The sequence below is a fragment of the Elephantulus edwardii genome, unplaced genomic scaffold (assembly GCF_000299155.1).
Source record: "Elephantulus edwardii isolate Elephantulus edwardi_28Jun2011 unplaced genomic scaffold, EleEdw1.0 scaffold00074, whole genome shotgun sequence".
Classification (NCBI taxonomy): Eukaryota; Metazoa; Chordata; class Mammalia; order Macroscelidea; family Macroscelididae; genus Elephantulus; species Elephantulus edwardii.
Window position 1 is genome coordinate 158,831 of NW_006399824.1, and position 5,975 is coordinate 164,805.

The following is a 5,975-nucleotide window of genomic DNA, read 5'->3' on the forward strand; positions in this document are numbered from 1 at the left end:
GAACTGGGGGGAGGGCTGGGTAGGGAGAAAAGTGCAACAATGAATGAATGGAAATCCAAAATCTCTGTAAATGTTCATTAAAATTAATAAAATAAAAGGGGGGGAATGCAAAAAAACAAACAAAAAACCCACAACACCTCTGAAGCCTGCCCCATCCAGGCTGTATCACTATCTCTGACACATCTATTACCCTCATCACCCCAGTTACTGTGTCAGTCCATCTCATCTGGGGTCTTTCTCTCCTTTACTGTCCCTCCATCCTTCCAAATGTGATGTCCTTCTTCAAGGACTCGTACCTCCCAGCCACGTGCCCAATGTATATGAGATGGAGCTTCAAATTCCTTGCCTTCAGGGATGATTGATTTCATCTTCTCTGATACAGACCTGTTTGTTCTCTTGGGGGTCCATGGTATGTTCTATACTCTTTCTCCTGGATATCTGTAAATATTGTTATTGTTAGGTGCTGTCAAGTTGAGTATGGTTCATAACGACTCTATGAATGTTGTCCTATCCTGTGCCATCCTCACAATCTGACACATGCTCATTGCCACAGTCACCATGTCAACCCACTTGATTGAGGGTTTTCCACTGTCCCTCTGTCCACTGTCCCTCCACCTTGATATACCTCTCCAAGGAATAAATTATCCTAGCAACATGCCCAAACTATATGAGATGGAGCTTTGCCATCCTTGTCTCAAGGAGCACTCTGGCTGCACCTTCTCCAATACATGTTTGTTCTTTTGGCAGTCCATGGGATCTTTAGCACTCTTCTTCAACAACACCACAGTTCAAAGGCATCAATTCTTCTGTCCTTATTCATTGTCCAGCTCTCAGATGCATAGCAGCTGACTGAAAAGACGATAGCCTGAGTCAGATGCACCTTAGTCCTCAGATTTACATCATTATTCCTCAATAATTTTGAGAAGTTCCTGACTACAGACTTTTCTACTCCAATATGTCTCTTGATCTTTGGACTAGTTCCAAGTGTGTTGATTGTGGATCCAAGTAAGGTGAAATTGTTGACAGTTCAGTCCTTTCTCTGTCCATCATGATGTTGTCTATTGGTCCAGTGGTGAAGATTTTTGTTGACACTGAGATGCAATCCATATTGAATTCTGTATTATTTGATCTTCTGCAGTAAGTGCTTCAAGTCCTCCTCACTTTCAGCAAGCAAGGTTGTACCATCTGCATAACAAAGGTAATTGATGAGTCTTCCTCCAATCGTGATGTCACATTTTTCTTCACAGATTCCAGCTTCTCAAATAATTTGCTTAGCATATAAATAGATATGGAGAAAGGATACAACCATACTGCACACTTTTTAACATTTTAAACCTTGTAGTGTTCCCTTGTTCTATTTCCACAAGAGTCTCTTGGCCTACGTATAAGTTTCACACGACCAAAAGTTACTGTTCTGGAATTCCCATTCTTCTGAATGTTAGCCATAATTTATTATGATCCACACAGTCCAAAGCCTTTGCACACTACAAAACACATATAGAAATCCTTCTGGTATCCTCTGTTTTTAACCAGGATCCATCTGACATCAGCAATGACATCCCTGGTGCCACTCCTAAATGCAGCTTGAATGTTAGGCAGTTCGCTATGTATTATTCTAACCATATTTGAATGATCTTCAGCAGTATTTTGCTTACATGTGATATTAATGATACTGTTTGATGATTTTCACATTCTGTCAAATCACATTTTTGAGAATGGAACAAATATTGACTCCTCCAGTTAGTCAGCTAGGCAGCTGTCCTCCAGTATTTCCTGGCATAGACTGATGAGCATGTCCAGGGCTCTGTCATTTGAAACACTTCAGTTGATATTCCATCAATTTCTGAGGCCTTGTTTTTCTCAATGTCTTCATCACAGCTTTAAATTCTTCCATCATTATCACTGGCTCTTGATAACATGGTGCTTCCTGAAATATTTCAGCATCAGCCAACTCTTTTTGATATCGTGTCTCTGTATATACCCTCGATCTTCTTTTGATATTTCCTGGATCATTCAATATTTCCCCCATAGCATCCCTAAGTATTGCATCTCGATGTTTACATTTATTTTTCAGTTTTTCAACTTGAGAAATGCTGAGCAAGTTCTTCCCTTTTTATTCTCCAATTCTAGGTTTTTGCATAATCTGTTATAGTAGTTTGCTTTGTCTTCTCAAGTGGACCTGTGAAATCTTCTATTCAGCTCTTTTATTTCAGCTTCTCTTCCCTTTGTTTTGGCTTCTCAACACTTCAGTGCAATTTTCAGGGTCTCTTCTGACATCCTTTTAGTTTTTACTTTTTCCTCTTTTTAGTGACCTTTCACTCAATGTATGATATCCTTCATCTCACCCCCACAGCTCATCTAGTCTTCGATCATTGGTGTTCAACACTTCAAATCTATTCTTAAGATAATTTTTAAATTCTGGTGAGATAGACTAAAGATCATTTTTTTGCTCTCATGGACTTGTTTTCATTTTCTTCTTGAAGTTGCACATGAGCAATTGATGGTCTGTTCCAGTCAGCATCCAGTTTGGTTTTGATTGCTAATATTGAGCTTCTCCAATGATTTCTTCCATAGATGTGGTCCATCTAATTCCTTTGCAGTCCATCAAATAAACTGTATGTGTAAAGTTGCAGTATGTATCTTTTTTTTTTTTAGTATGTATCTTTTAAAAAATAAATTATAGAATGTACAAAATCCAGTCATTCTATTTCTGGCCTCGTTTCCATAACCAAGCATCAACAATGAAGGCTGCGTAATGGAGTGGACTGGGGGTGCGGGGAGGGATTGTATACCAATGAAAGAATTTTACTTTTACTTTTCAAAGACAAGAGCGAACTGGGGGAGAGGGGTGGGCAGGGAGAAAAAGACAACAATTAATGAATGGAAATCCAAAATCTCTGTAAACCTTCATTAAAATAATAAAAAAAAGAAAGCATTTTCTGCCTGTCTGCCATTTTATTCAGGTACAATCCTCGACCCTCAGACTTCATGTATATAATGATATAATATAGAAACTATGTAATAATCCTCCGGGATTATGGGAAGCCAAACTTTATACCAAATATTATATGAAAACCCTTGTTCAGGAATTGAAGGAAGTACAGATTTATAAGTTAGGATTTCTCTTGTGGCAGATCCTAGAAAACGAGCTGTTTGTTTCCTGCAAGACAGGAGACAGCAAGGGGCCCCCTACAGAGGGAGTGTTGCTTCCTGAGCTGGAGTTCACCCTGAGGCATCAAAGTTAATAGTTAAGGGCAAACCAAATTCTTGCATTTGTGAACCCCTCCCTCCTGAGTCAAGTAGAAGGTTTTCAATAGAAAGAGCTTGGCTTTATTTGCATTGAATTCTCTTTGTGATTTACTTCCTGATAATTTTCAATAAAGATACAGAGAAGCTTGGCTTGGGGTCTTCAGTTGAGAACTGCTGGCCCTGTTTTATGCTCTCTGCTCTATCACATTCCTGGCTGTTTGTCTCTTTATTAATAATTATAAAATTATTCCATTCTTTGGGACCCTCGGTCTGTAACATTCTGGCACCCTGAACCCAGGGACAAGGTGGTGGTTTTTCTTTGGAAAAGGTGGTGGTTTCTCTTTCTTTCTCTTTTTCAAGCAGACACCAGGAACCGAAAGGGAATTCGCTCAGGGTAAGTGAAACTTTCGGGAAACTAAAAACAGGGTCATGAAAGAATCTTCACTCCTTGGAAATTAAGGATAGAATTAGAAAAAATTCATGAGGATTCTCTCACCCCTTAAAGGGCAAATTTAAGGGAAGAAAAATATTTCATGGGGACTATACTCCACCCTCTGAAAACTTATTAAAAATTCAGAGGTAGAATTGATAAAAAAGAATCATGGGGAACAGCCCATCTTCTGAAGCTCAGTACATTACATTAATTAAGGAATTACTTAAGAGCTCAGGGGTAAAAGTAAGAGAAAAGTCACTTTTGCAGTTGTTTCAGTATGTACAGAAACACTGTCACTGGTCTAAAACGGTAAATAAAGTGCTGTTAAATCTAAAAACTTGGCAAAATGTTGTGCAAGCTTTACAAAGAGAACATGTTGTTGTTGTTGTTGTTATGTGCCCTTGAGTAGCTTGCGACTCATAGCGACAACAGCCCTAAACTCCGCTCTGTCCTGTGCCAATCGCACTGTCTCTGACACTCCCATCCCAATTATCCCAGTCACTGAATCAATCCACCTCATAGAGGGCCTTCCTCTCCTGCACCGTCCCTCCACCCTCCCAAGCATGATGTCCCTCTCCAAGGACCGGTCTCTCCTCACAACATGTACAAAGTAAGTTAGATGGAGCCTCAGAATCCTTGCCTCCAAGGAGCCAACCGGTTTAACCCTCTCCAGGACAAATCTGTTTGTTTTCCTAGCAGTCCATGGTACATACTTCTATTAATTTTTGGCCAGTAAGGGCTTTGAAAAGAATAATAAAAAAGTCTGTGCAGGATTGTACTAATAATCCAAAAAGTTTGCAAAAAAAAGATGGATGAATCTTTGCATGAATCTGAATTAAGTAATATCACATTGAAAGAGGGTAAAGCTGAAGTTGAGAAACAGCCTTTGTCACCTTTAGAAAGAGCTTATCAAAAAGGAGATGTGATTCCTGTTTCAGTTTGGTTACTACATGATTTGATCTCATTAGCTTTAAAACCATTATGGTCTGAGGAGATGTCTGAAGAATTAGAAGAAAAAACCTCTTCAGAAGAGAGTGATTGTGAATCTGATACAGAGGGGGATGAATTTCCTTCAACTCCAGAGGAATTGAGTGATATAATTCAGAATGATAGTTCTTTTTTTTTTTTTTAGAAAACTATGGTGTAATTATATTAAATTATTCAGCACTGTAACACAGAGTTTATAAAAATGATGTAAACATAGGGATAGGGTTAGAAACAAGAAAAATTATGTAAACATGTGAAAATGCTTACAAGAAACATAATATGAGAAAGAAAAACTATAGGAAGAGAGTTATTTCAAAAGAGTTTTAAAAAGTGTCTACTTGTACAAAAAGAAAAAACATTTATAGCACTGTTACATTATTCATAAAATGATAGTATTTGTAGAGTGATGCATAAGTGTTTCTTTTTCAAGTTGTCAGTAACCATTTATTATTTTAATAATGGAGAATATGTTACTAATAGAAGAAGTATGTTGTTACTTATGTTAATCTATAAGTTCAAGAAATCAAGCTGGAAATAATTCAGAAAGAGCAGAAAAGAGGGTGAGGGGAGAAGACATTAAAAAGCAATATATGCAAAAAACTTTATTGTGTTTTTACACACATATATAATATGGTACATTTAAGTGGTGCAGGCTGAACAAGTCCAACAGCCTAAAGACTACATAAAGATACACAAGAAATATTCACAAAAGAAACAAATAATACAAAGGAGAAAGCTGTTTAAAAAACATGTCAAAGCTTAAAAGTTTATGAGCTAGCCATAGAAATGAGGTAAGGTAGTAGACAAGTCTTGATAGCTTCTCTTCTAAAACTCACTGGAAAAAAGTTTTTTTAAAAAAGAAAATTAATCCACCAGATGCTCTGCCGGGTAAGGAGGGACAATCTCCTCCTGTAACAGTCAGATCTGATTTGACGGTACACGCACACACAAAAAAAAAAGAAAATTAAAAAAAAACAACAAAAAAAATAAAACTCACTGGAGTCTCATCCGTTTCTCAGGGGGGCCTTTTGTGCTTACTGTCTGTTGGGTATGCTTGGTAGTCTCGTTCTCATCAGATTTGACAGCTTCCGGTAAAGGTTCTAGATCTTTGTTTGATCCACTGGGACAGGTTTTTCTCCAGACTTTTGCTGTACAAATTTAGGTGGAAATTTTTGTCTGAGATCTAAAAGTAAGGCATCCACACGCTGTCTCTGGAAAATAGAGCTTGGTTCTTCTTTCCTCTTGACTTTAGGTTTGACTTTATCTTGCTCTTCATGATCCTTGAAATGCCACCAATATCCTTTGG

General features: G+C 37.9%; 1 pseudogene; it reads right to left on the reverse strand.

The window, feature by feature from the left end:
* Positions 1–5,662: 5,662 nt before the first annotated feature.
* The window catches only part of LOC102856471, a 9,978-nt pseudogene continuing 9,665 nt past the window's right edge, over positions 5,663–5,975 (reverse strand).